Raw genomic sequence first — 20,573 nt, forward strand, 5'->3', positions numbered from 1 at the left:
TGTTGAATAAAGAAAGATGGTTGCCTAGGAAATGTCCATGAGCTACGTAGGTATCTCATTTCAGCTAATTTGTTGTATTTTCATTATCTTGCCTTTGTGATAATGGCAATCAGTTTATGTATGTACATGGAGCAGCTTTTTTCTTTTTCCCTTCTTTTCTTTTAACAAAGGCAGTGAAATACTAAAGTAATTCTGAAAATGTACACTCCAAGTGATTTTTTAAGTTCTCCAGATACATAATAAAGTTTTGAACATTATCTGGCATAAAGAATAACACTGTATTATATGTGTGGGCATTGTAAGGCAAGTGTAGTGACAGAACTATTTACTTTGCCTTTCATAGATCATTGCAACAACCAGAATGAAATGCTTGGAAAATGTATTCACCTTTCTCTATGGGGTCATCCACGCTCCAGTTATTAACCTTCAATGGCAGAGTGGCAAATGTAACTCTCTCTTATGCTACATAAGATAATATCTGCTTGTTTGCTTCTTGCATGTTCTAATCTAAATTTGAAATCATCCTTCCTGGACTATATTTCCACAGCTCCTAGAATACAGAAAGGCATAAACTCCAAGTCCAAAGGCTCTTTGTGATGATGACAATGTCTCTGAAACTGTGTGTATTATAACCTTTCTTTACTTCCTAGTCACAGCTCAGATGCCCACAATCATTTACTCTAGCTATTTGCACTTAAATGAGGATAGCCTATGGAATGTGAAACATTATTCTTCCCAAAACTGGATGTTTCCACCTCAATTTCTAAGAGTTGAGTCATTACTTTGACCCTGACACAGGGATTATTTTTCATCTTCAGAGGATATGCCTGAATCACAAATGTCATTTAGCTGATTCACTCTTGTTTATCTTGTCAATTTAAGGTTTCTTAACAGCCTTGGATGAACACACCACCCTGATATCATAACTCTACTCAGATAACCACGAATCTCTTCTAAAACACCTGATGTAAAAGTCTTCATTCTTTCTGGTACCTGTTTTCCTGTCGGTCAGTCACTAAGAGGTTCAGCGCCGTTTTCTATCTATAGTTTGTGGTTTCCATCAATCATTAGAAAATAATTTTAAAATCGGAGTCAAGATTGTTTATGTGTCTATTCGAGACATTTAAGCAACTCTAAGTTACCATATAGGTAAACAAGTAGAATATCTTTTCTTAATTTGTTCCTGTCCACAGAGGGTTTATAGTTATCGACCATAATATACTGACCCCTTTCACTGTTAGGGAACAGAGAACACCAACAAACATAAAACATGGTCGCCACCCTGATGAAACTCAAGATCTAGTTTGAGCATATACAGATTTTTGTAAGGTAAATAAAGCATATATAGATTTTAATATCTATATTACACAAGTTAGTCACATATTAACAATAAGATTGTATGCCAATTCAAATTTAGGTTAGAATATGCAAGCAGTAAACAAGCAGATATTACGCTATGTAGCATAAAAGAGTTACATTTGCCACTCTGCCATTGAAGGTTAATAACTTGAGCCAAAAGATTGATATTAAAGCATAGGTCTCAAGAATCCAGAAATAAAAGGGAGGAGAGAAGGAACAAGCAACAAGAGTTGGAATGGACCAGTGACATTTCACGGAAGATGCAGAACTCACGGCTGACAGTAAAAAGTGGGTTGGGCTTAGAAGTGTCAAGTGGGAGATGGGGTGTTATAGGCATATACCTTAAATATAACAGTGTAAGTTAAATGAGCCTGTGGAAAAGTAGACTAGTATTTTCAGTATATTTTTCAGTCAAGCATAGGTAACAATGATAATGGCTGGCAAATGTATATGTGTATGTTAAATGGTATATTAATGACAGACTGTAGCAAAATATTATACTAAGTACTAAGAGAAAAAAGTTCACAATGTATTTATGAAGGACATTTATAATTTGTATGAGCTTATAGCCAACAGTATAAAAAAATTGGGCAAACCAATAGCATTATCCTGGACAAAAAACAAAAGAAACAAAATTTTAAAACTATTTTGGATTATATGAGGCATCTCTAGCCATTTTGTGGTCAAAAAATAGAAAATACAGAGAGAAAACAAACAGAAATGCACCATCCTTTCCCTGCACTCCACTTCAGCCAGTGTGTGTGTTTAGAAGTGGAAAAACGGAGACGGGGAAGGGAAAGTAATGGGAGAGGTAAGGAGAGAACAGAACTAAAGGACTCTGGGGCCACAGTAACAGGATTGGCAGCAGCACCAGAAAATTTCACACCAAGATCAAGATAGGTTGTTTCTCTTGCTGCCTGAAGATTTTCTTTTTTTACATTTTACACTCAATTTTGGTTGATTTCCAATGAGCTCCTTTATAATTTTATTCCAGTTTTTAAAATTAAATCTTCTTAGGTACATGTAATCAAAGGAAAATACAGCTATAAATATCCAAGTTTAAAAGTTATTAAGCAATTTGTTCAAAAAAGTAATAAATCAAGGGCATAACAAGAAATATATTTCTTAGGGATAAATGAAATTTCCTAAAACTTACAATAAGCATTTATTTTCACCATATTTTAGGTGAAAGCAAGAAGTGTTTTCAGAAGAAAAATGAGTCCAGCAGAAATGCATTAAATATTTTAATCAATAATCTAAATCTATGGAGAAGTAATACAGTTTTCCTAGATAAATTAAAATTTGAACTTGCACATAGATTATTTAAAAACATAAATAAGTTCATTTTTCGCTATACATTGCAAATCTTGTAAATGTTCATTGGTCAAATTAAAACCAAACAAAACCAAGAAAAAAGTGTAAATGTGCTTTGAAATAGTAGCATCAAAGAGTGAAGGAAAAAAAACCTTTCTCTTCCTGTTCGTGCTCCTCCCCCACACATTTTCGTCTGTCATATTGAAATAAATAAGAGAGCAATAGTTTCTTTCTCCCACAGTGCTGTTTGTGGTTAAGGAAACAATAAAGGATATTGTTACAAATAGGTGGGCAATATAATGAGAAAAAGAAGTGGCCTGTGGTCATAGTTGCAGCTGTGCAGGCAAGACATAAAGTTTTTAAGGGTGTAAGAAAGCAGCTAGAAATACCCATTAAAGAATAAAGAGGTTTTTGACTGCTATGTACAATAAGATTATTTGGAACATATTAGCTACCTTGAAGCTTAAAGTGCTGGTTCGAGTCTTTAAAGTTTAGGAGGAATTTTTTTATTTACCTTTTTCTGGAGAGTTTTTGCTTTAGTGTGTTTTTCTTCTCTGCATCTTTCTTCAATTTTTCTTCAGAAACTATGTATTTTTTATAAACAGCTTGACAGGGAAAGCATGAAAGCATGACATTTGCACAGATATGACCCACACAGAGGGTAGTGTGGGTACCAGTACAGGGAGACAGGACAGCGGCTTTCACAATAACCCCCAAATGACTACAGAATTCAACATTTCAGTCTTGGGTTAAGGAATTTAAGATATGATCATGAGAATCAATTAAAATGCACTCAACTTAGAATTTGTGGTCATGGTAGTGGTTGATTGTGTGGTATTCTGAAATCAAAAATCAACAGCATCTAACCTAAGTTTCATAGGGAATAGCGTTCCAACAAAAATGGTCAATCATTGGCCGTATGACTAGAGTCTCAGAAGATAGAATTATTGACTGAGCTGTGATTACATCTGCTTCATGACTGACTTCTTGATTACTTGAGTCAGGAGATAAAGGAATGCATATTGTTTAAAAACTGTACAACCTAGCAGGGGTCCCCAACTCCCAGGCCACAGATCAACACCTGTCTGTGGCCTGCTAGGAACTGGGCCACACAGCAGTAGGTGAGTGCCAGCTGAGTGAGCATTACCACCTAAGCTTTCTGCCTCCTGTCTGATCAGTGGCGGCATCACCTTCTCTTAGGAGCGCAAACCCTATTGTGAACTGCGCATGGGAGGGATCCAGTTACACATTCCTTATCAGAATCTAACTAATGTCTGATGATCTGAGGTGGAACAGTTTCATCCTAAAACCATCCCTGCATCCCCCTTTACCCCATCCATGGAAAAATTATCTTCCATGAAACCAGTCGTTGGTGACAAAAATGTTGGGGACCACTGCAACTTAGAATAAAATGCCAGTATCTTGGCACTGATAGCAGCTGCTGACCCGAGGAATAACTTAACCTGTCTATACTTTGAATTTTTACTTGTAAAAGGAGCCAACAATGATACTTGTATCATAGGCTTGTTTTAAGGATTAAACAAATGAATACATATTTTTAAATAAGCTTTTTATTTTGTAATAAATTTAGGTATGCAGAAAAGTTGCAAAGATAATACAGAAAGTTTTCATATACCTCTCACCTGTTTCCCCAAACATTACTCTTTTACATTACATTGGCACATTTGACAAAACTAAGAAACCAACAGTGATACACTGCAATTAACCAAACTCCAGATTTTATACAGATTTTGCCTGTTTTTCCATTAATACTTTTTCCATTTCAGGATTCAACCCAGGATTCCATACCACACTTATGAAATGCACATTTTATTTTTTGAAACATTTAGAACTGTGTCTGGCACACAGTAAGCACCTGCAAAATGTCATTTAATCCTGTTAGATGATTTTCATGCAAGTGAGACAGAATGTTTCTAACAATGTCATATATTAACGAGAATTTATTCCCAATTACTTACACTGATTCTATTGCAAAGAAATCAATTACTATAAAATAAGGGGTCATTTATCTTCATAATAAAATCAACTATATGCTAATTGCTCTCAAAAAAGGCAGTTCATCTCTAGGATATCTTCTAAAGGTAAGAAAAACAAGTTATGTCTTAGTCGTTTAACTCCATTAACTGACTTCTTCATTCAACAAAAAATTTTTGAGTGCCTGCAATACACCAGGCAGTGTGCCATGGACTGAGGTACATGGATGGACAAATCAGATTTAGTCCTTTTCTCAAGTGAAATTTATCTATTTTTTCATAATCTTAATTAAGCAATTGATGTAGAATTTGATTCACTCCACCATGAAGCATAAAGGCCTTGAATCCCTCACCAAACACAACCTGCAATGTTTACTCAGAAGCAGTGATTGAAGTTAGCTGAAAGAGGGAAATAACCACAGTTCACTTTAGCTACTATTGCTCACATATGCAGGATACAAGGACTTAGATGAAGATAAGGATTCAAGAAAAACCTGCGCGTGACTGCAGACACGTTCAATCCAATTGTTCTCGGGTTTCTTCCTTGCTGATGACTGTTAATGATCTTATGCTAAGCATTGTGCTCATGGCTTCACATATATTAATTCAAGGAAATCTCACAACCACTATATGAAGTAGATAATATTATTCCCCAGTTTACAGATGAGAAGATGAGGCAAAGTGATCTGATGCAAGAAAAATAGGAAGGAAGACACAAAAAATCCATTTGTATTTTCACAACTTTCTGAATACCAAGACAGATATTGCCCTGAGCATAAATATTAAAATCAGCTTTTTTTCTGACTTTAAAATGATTATTCTTTAAAAAGTTGGTTGCTTTTTATGTGGCTATACAAAGTTCTTAATGTTTCTTTGGCAATGAAATATAATGGAATTTTACAACTATATAAAATGTTACCTTTGCCTAAGAAACGGTATTTACTGTGTGTACCTAGTTGACTGAAAATTCTCTGCCATCCAGCATCCTAAATAATTGATGAAATAAGCTACCTCATATTACAGGATTCCCCAAAAGAAAGGAGAAATATACACACATGCACACACACAACCTGCTGTGGCCCAAAACACGGTATCACAGCCCTATTTGCAGGCAACTTGCAATTGCCAAATATGATTTAGTAATTTAAAAAATACACTTTTAGTGAGGAAAAAATACTTATAAGTCCCACTGAAGTACTGCTTAACTGTACATAAGGAACTGCTTCACCGTGTGCTATTCCAAATATATTTTATGTTCATTTTTTAAGATTAGGCTTTCTCCTCCCCACCCCACAAAGTAACCTCATTTTATCTTTGAAATTAAGCAGAAAAACAAACACAAAACAAAAACCCAGTGCTGATGACAAACGTACAGCGAATTCACTTCATTCTTCACAAAGACTGAAATCAATTTTCAGGACCATGAAGAGCTAAAAATTCACCTCTTTTCAGAGACTTGTTTATAGACTATCCAACAACTTTGTTTTCTTTCCTAGATTCGAAATTCGAGCACTCCCTGCCCCCATGACCTCCTCCGAATCCACTGTGAGATCTTCCAGGGATGGTGAAAGTGTCACATCTGCCACCACCATGCCCTCTGCCACCACAGAAACCGAGGATTCCTCTGCCTCTGCATCTCCCACGGCCACGGTTTGGATAAAGTGGGATTCCAAATGTTTTAGCGTTTAATCTTTTTTCTTCAGCCCACGTTGATCTCCGTTCCCTATTGTCATCACAAGAAATATTATCAAAGAAGGATTTAGTTTTTTCCTACTAGCAATTAGGTCCAAGCGCATCTTCTTCATCAGCATTTCCTTTACTGTTTTGGGTATCAGCTCCTGGGTCACCGTTATCCTCACCATTTACAGGTTCCTCCTGTTTCTCACGTTTATCTTCTTTTAAGTTTATTATGAAAATCTCTGTCAATCTCTCCCTTGTTGAATTGTGCATTCGCACTTTCAAAGTCAAAACCTTTCTCAAATTTCATTGGTCCATCTCGTAGAATACCAAATCTTCCCCTGGTACTTCGCTGAACCCCACGCCCTCTCCTTGGAGCTGAAGGAGCACCTGGAGCTACTTGTCTCTTGCTATCATTTCTGAGTTGCTCGTTTTCTGGTCTTGGAACATGGTGTACTTCAGCTCACCAGTGCTCTTGATTCTCTATTGCTTTTTGGTTGGTAGATGGCAAAGGCCTAGTTGATACAGGGCTCCTTCTCCCAAGAGGTGCTGGAGCAGGTAAATGGTCGGAGACAGTCTTCAAGTGCTTGTTCCACGGTTGAGCTTTCCTCAAAATGTCTAACTGAGGGCTTGAGGGAACTTGAGACAACTGTGCTTTTAGAGATCTTGTATCCTGTGTTAAGGCAGAGCTTGGACTGAACTGACTGTATATGGGCATCCTGGCGAAAGGCCCGTGAGAACCCACTCACTGGAATGAAGAAGTTGATGAGCCTAGTGAGGACTGAAGGATAGCTGGGTCTTCAGGCACAGAACCCTGTGGTTTTGGTGGCTCACAAACAGTGAGGTCTTTAATGTCACTCCCATAGAACACAATATATTCCAATACTTCATCTCGAGGTGGTATTGGACGATGTATCTTCTGTACCAGAAAATGGAATTTTGGCGAGGGCTACGGTGGGGTTCTAGGTGTGGGTTGTGCAGAGGTGCCCTCGTAGCAGATCTCTGCCTTGGAGATGCGGCTGATCTTGCTGTGGAGGGAACGGGTGCCCCGCCTCATGGTGTCACCGCAGCTCCCGGCGCTAGCAGAGCGGCGGACCCCACGCGGGCTGTCGCGGAATCCGCAGTATCCGTCGTGCCCATGGCAGCCGCCTCAGACATAACGTGGCAGAGACGCTGGCTCCGCTAAATCAGCTTTATTTTCATTTCATTAAAAGAAAAAATGAAAACTCCAAAGAACCATCCTGACTTCTAAAATCTGAAAAACGATATCCCTTAGGACTTAAATCTTAGATTGTTTTCTAAGATGCCTCAAATAACTGCAGAGCAAACTTATATCTAAATGTACCTGTACTAAATATTATTGCTGTCTTCACAATTCAATAAAACCAATAGTAATTAAAGCATCTATTACTGCCTAGGCCCCTGCGGTGTGCTACATCAAAGACAAATATGAATAAGCCAGTCCTTCCCCCAGAGACTTTACACTGTAATAGGTGCCCTTCATTTTATTTTATATATGAGTAATTAAAAATGTGTTGAATTGCAATAAACACATCCTCAAATAGCTAAAGTGGAACAAGGTTGGTACCACTAGAAACATACAAGCACAATGCTGTGGGAAGATGAAGATAAAAGAAACAAAAGGAATTGTGCCTGGCTAGAAGTTGAAGGAAGGCTTCCTGTGTAAGGTAGCATTTGAAAATTAAGCGCTATGTTAACAACTTGAGGCAGATGATAGGGTAGGAAAGTCCTCATTAAAGGAAAAGCATTGATGAAGGCAAAAAGTTAGGAAATCACGAAGTTAGTCCTAGGAATACCAACAACACCAGTTTGGCTGAGATACACATTACTGTGAGAGGATGAGAACGTGGTAGGCCCGTATTTGGATGGACTTGTGTACCAGGATGAGAATATTGTACTTTATATAGCAGCAAATGGCAAACTCGTAAGGATTTTTGGTAGAGAATTGACATAGCTAATACTATACTTCGGGAAGATTGATTTGTAAGTATTACCGTGGCATTCATCGTGACAGAGACAAGAGGTAGGGACATCAATTACATTTCATTATATTATGCAAGGGAAAAATGACTGCCTGAAACAAGGGTAAGGAAGAAGAAATAGAAGAGAGAAAGATGGCTGCAGTGATGGGGTGATTGACCCAGGAACTAGAAGAAAAGTAAGAGACATCTCAGATGCTTAAAGAGACAGTATGACTGAGGAAATGGTTCTGTTACAAACAGAGCCTGGAAACTCGTGGAAAAAGGTGTGATGACTTTGATTTTCAACACATTAGGAAGAAATACAAAGGACCATGTTTTAGAAGAGAGACTGAGCCTGGGCACATGGCAGCAAAGTGGGAAAGATTGGAAACAAAGAGCCAACCCTGAAACGAAGACTTACATTTAAAAATTAGGAAGAGGATGAGGACAAAAGAGATCAAACAAACCAAAAAAGATGACCACAGAGGAAGCAGGAGAACCAAGAAAAATGTTGTGTTGTGAAAACCAAGATAGCTAGAATTTCAAGAAAGCAAAATTAATCCATAGTATAAGAAGTTTCAGGAGTATGAAAGCTTGTTGCCTTATTTAAAATGTCAACTTCTTTTGTTTCACTATGGTTTGTGGAATACTGGCTCATTTAAACAATTTCCCTGGCAAAATTAAAGAAAAAAATTATTTGAAAATCAAAAATAAATTGATTTAAAAACTTTCACCTGATCTGTAAAACTCTATTAAGCAATCATTTGATAAAGGTACATGTCACATATGTATTTGAAAGCTTCTGCTTATTGATAAAGTATTTTGTTGGAAAAATCATTTATTCTCCTAGGTATTTGGAGAAAATATGTTTGCAATTATTCCATTACAAGGCCTAATTGCAATTTGTCTTCATCCTGGGGGCTAGAACGAATAATTTTTGAATTAGAACTTATTTCTATTTCAGAATGATTCTTTGGTGGCCTTCTGTTTCTCTCATTTTAAACTTTTAAAATGCAAGGGTTTGCCAAATTAAGCCTTCCTGCTACCAGAAACTTAATAGTCAAAAGAAAATTGAAATTACTCTGAGAGATGAAGTTTCTTCAGACGTTAAGCAATTAGCATTTCTTTGAAAGACTCACAATCTAAGCACAGACAATACAGGCTACAGTGCAATGGCACAATCTCGGCTCACTAGCAACCTCCACCTCCTGAGTTCAAGCAATTCTCCTGCCTCAGCCTCCTGAGTAGCTAGGACTACAGGTGTATGCCACCACGCCTGGCTAATTTTTGTATTTTTAGTGGAAATGGGGTTTCACCATATTGGCCAGGCTGGTCTTGAACTCCTGACCTCAGGTGATCCACTCGCCTCGACCTCCCAAAGTGCTGGGATTACAGGCATGAGCCACAGCGCCTGCCCAGAAAATAGCGTATTTTCTTATAGTATTTTCTTATATCTTTCCGTATATCACTGTGGAAATTAGTGATTATGAAAGAAGTGTATCTTATGAAATTGATACAATATGATAAATTTCCTGGAGACTAATGCATAATATGAAAATCTTTGGAAAAATTAGGAATATTGTATTTCAGAAGATTCTAAATCTTCTGAAACAATAAATTGGTTGTAGCAACCAAGGCAAATCTGGTATATGCCCTTTTGCTTTATGGTCATTGAAACCAAGGATGAGAGGACTAGTTTAGTTTTAATTTGTATATACAGTAGCTTTAAAAAGATAAATAGAAACTTTTTCTACTACTTGAAGCCTTCTGTATTCTGAAACTTATTCATCAGTGGCCTCCAACTCTATTTGACTCATGCTTTTGTCTCATTATTTCACTGATTTCTTGGGAGCGCTGTCAACCCTTTTTACTAAGACATTCCTCTGAATACTCATAGCACTGATAAGTATCATAAGAGAAAATTTAAGAAATGAGAACCAGGTTCTTCTAGCACTCCTTCCTGACACTCTAGACTATACTTTGAGGTAAGATATTTCCTCACAGAACATAAGATATGACATTTGGTTAAGTGGGTCTTATTAATGCTATTGAAAGTGTGTTAGAGAAACAATTATTTCCATTCAATACAACCAAAAACCCTCTTGTGTGACCGATCGAGACTTAACTATAAATACTTATTTTAACGGCTTCTTGTTATTATTTACTGTGCCGGCATATAAGACAAGCAGCAGAGTGATACTGATCATAGACTAGTAATAGAATACAGCTTAATCAGGTAGCTGCTACAATCATATTATTTTCTTGAGAGGGTGGGATGGAATTCATTTGTAAGGATTTTCCCAGATCACATAAATCATACTTCTTCAAACCACATTCCCCTAGAAACACACACACACACACACACATTTTCCTAATAGTGGTATGTTTAAAATGAACTACAATTTATGGCCGGGCGCGGTGGCTCAAGCCTGTAATCCCAGCACTTTGGGAGGCCGAGACGGGCGGATCACGAGGTCAGGAGATCGAGACCATCCTGGCTGACACGGTGAAACCCCGTCTCTACTAAAAAATACAAAAAACTAGCCGGGCGAGGTGGCGGGCGCCTGTAGTCCCAGCTACTCGGGAGGCTGAGGCAGGAGAATGGCACGAACCTGGGAGGCGGAGCTTGCAGTGAGCTGAGATCCGGCCACTGCACTCCAGCCTGGGCAGCAGAGCGAGACTCCGTCTCAAAAAAAAACAAAACAAAAAACAAATAAAATGAACTACAATTTAAAGCTGCATTATGTAATCTCTACATTTATTTCACATGTTCAAACCATGCCTCCCTAGTCTGTGATCCAAAGCAGGAGGGTGGTTGATGACTATGGAATCCATTAGCCTTTCTGATTCCATGTGCTTACATTGCAGATTAGCTATGGTTCTGAAACTTCCAGTTTTAATGGAAACCATTGGATTGTGTGTCTGGGTGCAGGGGGATGGAGTGGGGTATTTCAGAGAAAATTTCATTAGTTCTTGCTGGAACTGGCTAAAAACAGTGGGACTTTTCCACTTCTTCTTTGTCTTTTATGTTTTCCCATGTCACAGTTCCTCTCTGCACTACCATAGGCCTTCTCTCTTCCCCATAATACCTCCAAATGTATCTACCCTTGGAAATTCAAGAAAGTTCCGCTTTTTTACTGAGTTCCTTCTATAACTTGATGAAAAAATAAAAGGAGATCAGTTTAAGGCAACTAATTTATACTATCAAGTAGCTTCTCTTTTTATTACAAGCTAATTTTAATAAAAAAGAAGTTTGTAACTAAAAACCATTAAACAGAGTTTCTAAGATTCACCTTTATTTCTCTAAATTATGTGTGTTCCCTAATTAAAAGGAAAATACATTGGCCCATGGTACCTCTTGTCACAGGCACTAATTCAAAAACAGTTCTAAAGTTCATTCAAGGAACTTTGAAGGATAAGAGTGTAGTAAATTTAGAAGCAATATACTACAATGTGTCTTATATTCCTTCAAGTTCTCATCTTCACAGTGATTTGTGAGAGGGTTTAATAGCACACATTCCACAGCATACTTTTCCTGAGATGATGTTCTGATCACCAAAGATTTAAGCCCCGTTTTACAGTTGGTAGTTTGTCACCTTTTGTAGTGAATCTATAGTAAACGTAACAAATCTCTTGTTTTGAAACCTATCCATGTTCTCGTCCACAAGTTAAACATATCGATCTTCATTTGAAAGAAAAAAAGAATCAAGGAATATCTCCTTTTTTTACACCCATTGGTCCTCCCAGAAATGGAAGTTCCACTCTGTCATTTGCGCATTTCACTCTGGGTCTCATCCTTTACGTGGAGAAGACTAGTCCTTTCCCCTCCATCACAGCCACGTGGCTTAGTCAGACACAAAGTGGGATTTAGTCAGAAGAGCAGGAAGACAGATGAGACATGAAAGTAACTGGTAAAATATTGATGTTCACTCTAACTTTAAGGGGAAGAATTAACTACAGAGAAAAGCTAACCCAAAACTCAGAAAAGAGTTCAAAAAAATGAAAGCCAACACTACACTCTGTAATTTCATGCATTTGCCACACAATCTGTAAGAGAGAGGCAGGGCTTTGTTGTTTACTTGTTGAAGAGGAAACTATCATAGGTAAGGCCTGTGGAAGGAGAGAGCTGAAGGGGCAATTAAACTTTCAAAAATGAGCTAAAACAAATATAAATACGTGAAATCAATGATATAAATTGTGAAAATTATGTTATGGTTTTTGTTTGTTCCACAGGAGTGTAAACCTCACAAATTTTTCAAGTGGATTTTCAAACATTTTAAACCCTATACCTTTTTTTCTCACAAAAACATTCTATTCAGAATTATAAAAATTAGAACCAATCACAGATAGGACTACTTTAGCACAACCAAACCCACCCGTCTTGTCACCCTCACTTCTTAAGAGTTCTTAAGGTCCCTAACGTTTTCTAGGAACATCATGTCAATGCTTTCAAGATTCACAATAAAATCAAAGCAAGCCCTAGAATATTGCTTCAACAAAGCACGACAAATCAATTGCACCATCTGGGGAGAAACCTATGTGGCCATATACATGAAATCTATGCTCTCTGTTTCAACTGAACTCCCACAACTAACTTCACCCCAATATTTTAGCCACATTAAGACTATGGGAACAAGCACTCAGAAATGCAGGGTGGTCAGCCAATTTGCATAATATTAATTCAATAGGTTTAAAATTTTTTATTTAACATTTATTTAGAGAAGAAGCTGTTAGTCTCATGGGGGCAGGGTAGGGTAGGTTAAAGCCAGTGATGGGGCCTCAGCTCTGCTCTGCAAAACCTACTTTACAAATTAAAGCTCCTCTTTTAAGTTGGACCCACCCTCTGAGGGAGGCAGTTTAATGACCATCTGTTTTTATTCAAAATACTCCTTGGGGGAAGGAGGCGTCTCACCTCACACTCCAAGCGGCTTATCAAAGTATTTCCTTCCAACCAAAGACAAACATGTTCCCTGAGAAGAGATCTGGTAGATATTTTCTTTCTTCATTTTTTTACATGTCCTGGAATGGTTCAGCAACCTAATAATGTTTTATCAATTCTCATGAGCACTTCTCTCAGATCCTGGCCTTGATTAAGATTTAGGAGAAGACGTGCTGTCTACAGTGCGCTCTACTTAATGTTCCTGCAAAATCTACATTTATTAATCTCAATTTGCTAGTCTCCCAAATAGGAGTCATTAACCCTTTTTATAGATGAAAAAACTGAGTTTCAGAAACCAAGATACTAAAGTTTAGGTAATATAATTCACAAATTACACAGCCTAGATTCAAAATCATGGTTTCAAATAGCATGAATTTGCCCATGACCTTTCCTCTATATACTGCAGGAAAAACTATACTAGACAATACTATCCCCAAATCTAATATGTAAGAAACAAAGTCAGCTTAAGGATATAGAGCAAAGAGATTTGGATTTTATGGACAGAGGGATTATGAATATGTTTTGCTTTATTTTGTTTCTTGTTTGTTTGTTTTTTGTTTCTCCTAGCTGGAATATGGCATGTAGTGTGGAGAGATTAAAGAAAGAGGGAAATGAGAAGGTTCAGGTTCATTTTTGGAAAATTGAAATACTTAACACTTATTTTGCTATTGTTATCTAACTTGTATTGAGCATTATCTTACACAACCTTGATCTAGTACTATTTTAATCATGATTTCTAAGGCTTCTGAAACCACATGGCAACTGGAACTACACATCAAGTATTCTTCATCTGGGTCCTTAGACATGAGAGGATGAGCTTCACTCAGAGGTCCATAAACACAGAGATTGGAGGCAGAGTTTTACCTGTGAGTGCCTTTCTCTGGGAGGAGGTTCAATAGTTCCTTCAGATAATGAAGAGGATCCATGAGCTAAAAGTAGTTAAGGAAAACAAAATTTCTATAGCTTCATATTGCAGTCCTAAGGAATCCTGCCCTTTCTCATGACTTGTATAACCTACAACCTACACTCTCTTTAGGACTTAAGACATAAAATTTAGTCTCCTAATGAACATCAACCTTAAGAGGTCCTATAGCATTTGCAAACTCAGTATGTCTAAATGAGTGCATGTGCATGCACTGCACACATATTCTCCTCTTGATTTCATATCTCATTTGGTGACAATACCTTCCTCTTCTCCTCCATCTAGGAAAACTGGTTCTCATCCTGTTATTCCCTTTCTGCTTCTTTCCATCAAAAACCAAACACTGCTAATTATATACCTTATAAGAAACTGTTGAATCCATTCTCTCTTTTGTAATTCTACGTTGGCTTTTACAACCTCCTTCCTCTGTGATCTCTTTCAACCATCTACTCCACTTACTTTAAGTGGCTCTTCAAAGATGCCGATACTTCTCATGGCACACAAAGTCTGCAACAATTTTTCATCTTTCCCACTATTTTGCCTACACACTTAATATTCCATTTTCATAACTACATCTTTTGTAGGACAAATTCTCTATTTTTTCTTAAATGCTTGCTCTTTGTATTACAGTCATTCTGATCTTCCTCTCATCCCTCACAAATTTCTATCAAAATTAATGACTTTTTTGAAGCCTCCCTGGCTGCCCAAGGATGAATTAAATGCTCCTTCTCTGTGCTTCTGTCTAGGGCAGTTGTTCTCAAACTTTAGTTGCAACAGAATCACCTAGAGGGCTTGTTACAACATCAATTGCTGATTCAGGTACTGATTCAGCAGGTCTTGGGGTGGAGCCTGAACAGCTGACCAGGTCAAACAGTTATCATCTAGGACTCCACACGCACTGAACTGGGTCAACTCCTGGGTCACTCTGGTTCATAGAAATCCTCAGCCAAGATAATGGCTCAGCATGTTACTAAGTAGCAATCTCTGCATGAAGTTTGTTCTGTATCATCAGCCACTCTTCTCATAAGGGGTTCTAGAACTTGGACACCATGTGGAGTTATATATCACTGCCTGCCAAGCACACCTGCACCACAGGTATTGATTCATATTACTTTTCTTTACAGAAGTACTGGCGTTTCATCTCCTGAAGCAAAATTCACTACTCATGGAAATACTTTTACTGACTTGAGCTCCATAATTTTCAATTGACTGACTTTTAGGAGAGAATAATCAAAGCTATCAGAGTTGTAACATCTCTGAACTAAAATGATCTGGATACTTTTATTTTGTAGTTTTAAGAAGCAATAACAAACTGAACAATTATTTGATTCTGCAAGTAATTATGAGTGACAGCAAAGAAAAAATAATTTTATGGTTATTTGGAAAACTAAGGTCATATTTGCAAGGATAAAACAGTCCTTTCAAACTGCTGAGAAATATGCCTGTATAAAAAGAAGTGATTCAAGATTTTCTACTTCCATTATTGAATAAATGTATCTAAGAACAGTCAGACAATTTACCTATTTGAAAAACAAATGTGCTAGCAGATTTCTTAAGAAGGGCCTCTTCCATGGTGCTGATGCACTTTGCATTACATACTTGGAAACAAACAGCAATAGAAACTCATTGTATTTTAATACCTCATTCTCTGCTTTGAAATTCTTTGAAGGTCATTTTCCTGTTTCAGTTTAAGAAGTCACAGAAAAAAATTTATGTTGCATATCTTTAAAACATAACTCCTCTGTGATCCTAGAGAAACATAAGAACACAAAGGAAGATATGTCTTCTTCCTCAACCCCTCCCCCATTTGAAGATACTCCTTTTTGTTAGCATTTATTAAATCAAACGTTCTTTCAAAAACTGTCTTCAACATGTTTCAAATTACGTAGCATGTTTAAGATATTACCTACTTCGTTCACATGAATAAATATGCATCTCTTACGTGATCTGTTCAGTATCTAGTGCCTAATGAATGTTAAACATCCTGGACTCTGCCTCTCCCCTTTGAGCCAAAGGGGGTGCTTGTCATTTGCCCTCTCAAACATGGATTCGAAAAAGAGCCTCAACAGTCCCTTTTCTAGCAGTCAGTTTCTGACAGATCTTTTTTGATCTGAACCAGAATCCTCAACTGGCAGTCTCACTGGATGTCTTAAGGTCCTTCTAACTTTATGGGGTATAGTAGCTTATTTCCTGAATCCTCTCATACTTTAGGAAAACTGGAATCAGCAGGCTTTTGTGGACTTCCTGGATGTATCGATGCCTTTATAAAAATTGCCTATAATTATACCCTTGAAGCAGGACATTTCTGTTTAGTTTTCTTTTTATAGTGCCACACACAGATGTTTACTCAATGCTTCCTGGTGAACCGAATCAGCCTGGTAATCTACATTTTTTCAAACTATATTGATGCCAGCTTAGATGAGTTTAATGCATTTTTTACCTATTGGGGTAATAACCCAAGATTTTCAATAGAGCATCTTTTTAAATAAATTCTTTGCCCCAACCTCCTAACCTCCTCTATATAGCTAGCTAGTACGCAACACCTCATTGCAACAGTCAGGGACAGGAGAAATATCGGAAGATAAAGTCTACTATTCCTGGGGTAGAGTATGTCCTTGGTTTCCACCCAGCTTTATGCTGTGATTCTCATCATCAGAAGAGTTTTGGAAGGCTATCGGCATTTATGTGACAGAAAAGAAACTCATCTTACTGCTTTATACACTGTCAAATTATTTCTTCCCTACAAATACTTGTTATACTTCTGTAGGTCAAGGTTTAAAATGATCTGCATTTACTCTTAAATTTACTTCATAAATAAAATATCTTATTTTCTTTTTCATGTTATTATCTCCGTAATCATGATTTCTCTTCAAAATCCTTTGTTTATTGTAGTTTTTTCAAGACTTCAAAATTAAAAGCAGGATTATATCTCTCAAAGCAATAAATAAACATATCTTATAGAAGTTTATTAAAGAAATATAATTGTTTGACTTTACCATCATGGAGACAAAATATTAAATGTTCCATTGAATTGTATTCTTGACAATCTGCTGAATTAGAATCCAGGAAAGTTAACAGAACTTTAGGCCATCCTCTCATTTTCAAACGCTTATGGACATGCAAAACAATGCTCAATATTTTTACAATTTTTATTTAATTTAGTAGCCCCAATAACACTGTTAGATAAGTATTATTATTTCTAAGTTTCAGACGAGAAACTAATGGTCAGAGGTAGTAAGTGATTATCCAAGGTTTTACAGTGATGTTGCAAATAGGAGTATAGATTACATAGGAATCAATGTCCTAATAGTAGTGATATTATTTTTAACAGTATCACTTTAACAGTAGTGATACAGCTTTTAACAATTAAGTTCAATAAGCAATGCATTCTAGAAAATAAGTTAATATACCAAGGCATGTAAAACCAGAAAGTAGGTCATTTTTGTAGTTAATAAATTTCTTAATTTCTTCCTATCTCTGCCTTCATTAAATTTAAGGTCATCCTCCAATGACTTATATACTAGAGTCAAAGGTTTGACTCTTCATATCACAAAGGAGCCAGTTTTTCTAAGTATGAATTTCCCATTGATATGTGTGCATAAGAAGAGAAGAACACTGTTAGCATTTAAGAGATGTTTTTGAAAAGAAGAAAAAAAATTATTCTTCACAGAGCAGAGCATAGTAGACATAGTGTTTGTGACCATTATAATTTACTTCCTAGCAAGGAAATACTTGTTCTTCCTGTGTTCTTTTTTTCTTTTTTTTTCTGTAGTAAAGAAGTAAAGTCAAGGTGTGTTGAGTCATTTCATAGTGTTCTCTTATATCCTGTTATTGGTCACCTTACAAGTAATAACTTCTCCCAGCTGCCCTTTGGTGAGTATTTTCTATGTGCCTGCTGTTATGTAAGGTGCTCCTGTCTTGACAAAAATCCTATAAGGTCAGTATTATTGCTCACCAATTCTCACTGCAGCAACAACTAATGAAGCAAATTAAATATAAAGGGATCCCCAGGAAGGAAGAATCCTAACATGTGAGCCCAGGCTTCTAAGGTTCATGATTTCTAGTCTGCAATGGAAAATTCAAGCAACCTTTTGTACCTGACAAAATAGAAGACTTTAATACCATTTTTACATGCTGAGAATTCAAAAGGAAAGAAAAACCTTGTAAATTCTATCAAGGATAGATTGATTCAAAGTAATAACTGTTCGTCAGAAATTGTCCCCCAAGAAGAAGGTAGCTGGATATAAATAATTCTGTACTGCTTATACCGACCCATATTTCATGCACCCATCCTTCTCACCCACCATGCTTGCACTCTCTTCCTATTCCTGATTCCCTCATTAGCCTATGTTTTCATGTATCACCTATGCAATTTCATCTAGATATTGATTATCCTTTTTCTTATTTCTCCTGTCAAAAAATAAACTTCTATATCATATAGGTTTTTTGAAGCCCTAATAACTGAGAGAGGTCCGTTAATCTTGGAGGTTTATTTTGCTAAGGTTGAGGACGTGCACGCATGACAGCCTCAGAAGGTCCTGATGACATGTGTCCAAAGTGGTTGGGGCACAGCTTGGTTTCATACTTTATAGGAAGACATGAGACATAAATCAATATATATAAGATGTTCATTTGTTTCATACAGAAAGGTCAGACAACTAGAAGCAGGGGGGCTTCCATGTCACAAGTAGATGAGAAGCAAATGGTTGCATTCTTTTGAGTTTCTGATTAGCTTTTCCAAAGGAGGCAATCAGATATGCATTTATCTCAGTGAATGGAGGGACAACTTTGAATAGAATAAGTCAACAGTCAAAAGCTATTGGCCCTGTTTCAGGCAAGGAAACTTTTCTTTTGAGCTACTGACTGATTTTGACGATTAAGTAAAACATACTCCTGTAAACAAAATTTGGAGCATATTTGTTTCTCTCTACTTGATTTCTTCAGAATTTGGAAACTATTTGTGAGTATTCTTAACTTCTGGCAATATAGTTATTTGCATATGAGTCTCTTTATTTGAACAAAATTTGGTTCACAGGAGTGTACTTTACTTCATTGTTAAAGCTGTTAATAGCTCAAAAGAAAAGTTTCCTTGACCCTAAGCAGTTCCCAGTTTGACTTTTCCCTTTAGCTTAGTGATTTGGGGGCCTCAATATTTATTTTCCTTTCATAATTTCCCCCTTTTGTTTTTAAAATTTTTTGGAGAAAGCATTTTAGAAGAAAATGAATTTCTGGTCTCAGCTTCTGTCTGATCTCTCATTGCTAGAATGGTCTATTCCTAAACAGGTAGGTCCTGAGTTATTAGGAAAGGTCATTTTAGCAGCTTGTGAAGTCTCATATCCTATGAAGACAAAATAGGGGAAGGAAGGGAGAAAAACGACAACAAACAAAAGAACAATCCTGGAAAATTGAAAACTGATATAGGCCACATTACTCTAAAGTCCATACATCAGCAGGCAGGTATGAAAGTGGCTTATGTATGTCATTAGGTTGCTGTTATTTTCTTCTGAAGTTTAAGTTGTCTAGCTTCAGTTTTCAGGACTTTAATAAAGCACAGTCTAATTTTCAGTGATTTCAAATTAGGAAAAATGGAGGAAAAAGGAAAAGAAAGAAGAAAAAAATTGAAAATATTATTCTGGAGTTATGTAGCCAGGAAAAATTAGAATTCAGTCCAAACTGTAGAAAATAATAAAATTTGAAAAACATTAGGCAAGACTAGAATCTAACAACAGGTGTACTACAGGTTTTGAAACAAAATTTTTCTCCCCCCAGTTTCCCATTTTTACTAAAGACAAATCATGTTAGGCCCAATTTGCTTTATTATACTTGGCCAGATGATTTGTATAAAGTGCAGCAAGAATAATTACTTTTCACATAGGCCTTTAAAATTGGTTTTTATGGAACTTTGTTCCACAGAAGGAATCTCAGGTAAGACTTTCTTAAAACCAAGCCCAGCCACGGATTTGTACGATCAAATACCTATGGGTTGGGTGAATTCCCCTCCTCTTGAGGTCCCAAGATAACTTGGGGCTCCTGAACTTGTCAGAAAGTGGCATTCTTTACTTATCACAGGTCAGGAACCCTGTACAGGAATTGTGTAGACAAGGTATGTGGCCAGTTTTCCCACGGGGCTTTTATTGGCTGTATAAGTCAAGTTTGATTTCTTAAAGGAAAATACATTATTTCAGTCAAATCCTTGGAAAAATAAGCACTTTCTCCAATTATGTCTTGTTACACATGAAAACAGACTCATTACATTTATGAACATAACTATATTACCATAAATTAAAAATAATCACAAATAGTTTCTAGATTCTAGAGAAATCAGGTAGAGAGAAATAAATATGCTCCAAATTTTGTTCACAGAAGTATACTTTATTTAATTGTTA

The 20,573-nt window shown here is 36.8% G+C and overlaps 2 pseudogenes; one reads left to right on the forward strand and one right to left on the reverse strand.

Moving 5' to 3' along the window:
• Positions 1 to 73: 73 nt before the first annotated feature.
• On the reverse strand, positions 74 to 9,351 carry LOC110743180 (annotated as a pseudogene).
• Positions 7,400 to 20,573, forward strand: part of LOC101001282 — a 34,555-nt pseudogene continuing 21,381 nt past the window's right edge.

The sequence above is a fragment of the Papio anubis genome, chromosome 6 (genome assembly GCF_008728515.1).
Source record: "Papio anubis isolate 15944 chromosome 6, Panubis1.0, whole genome shotgun sequence".
NCBI lineage: Eukaryota > Metazoa > Chordata > Mammalia > Primates > Cercopithecidae > Papio > Papio anubis.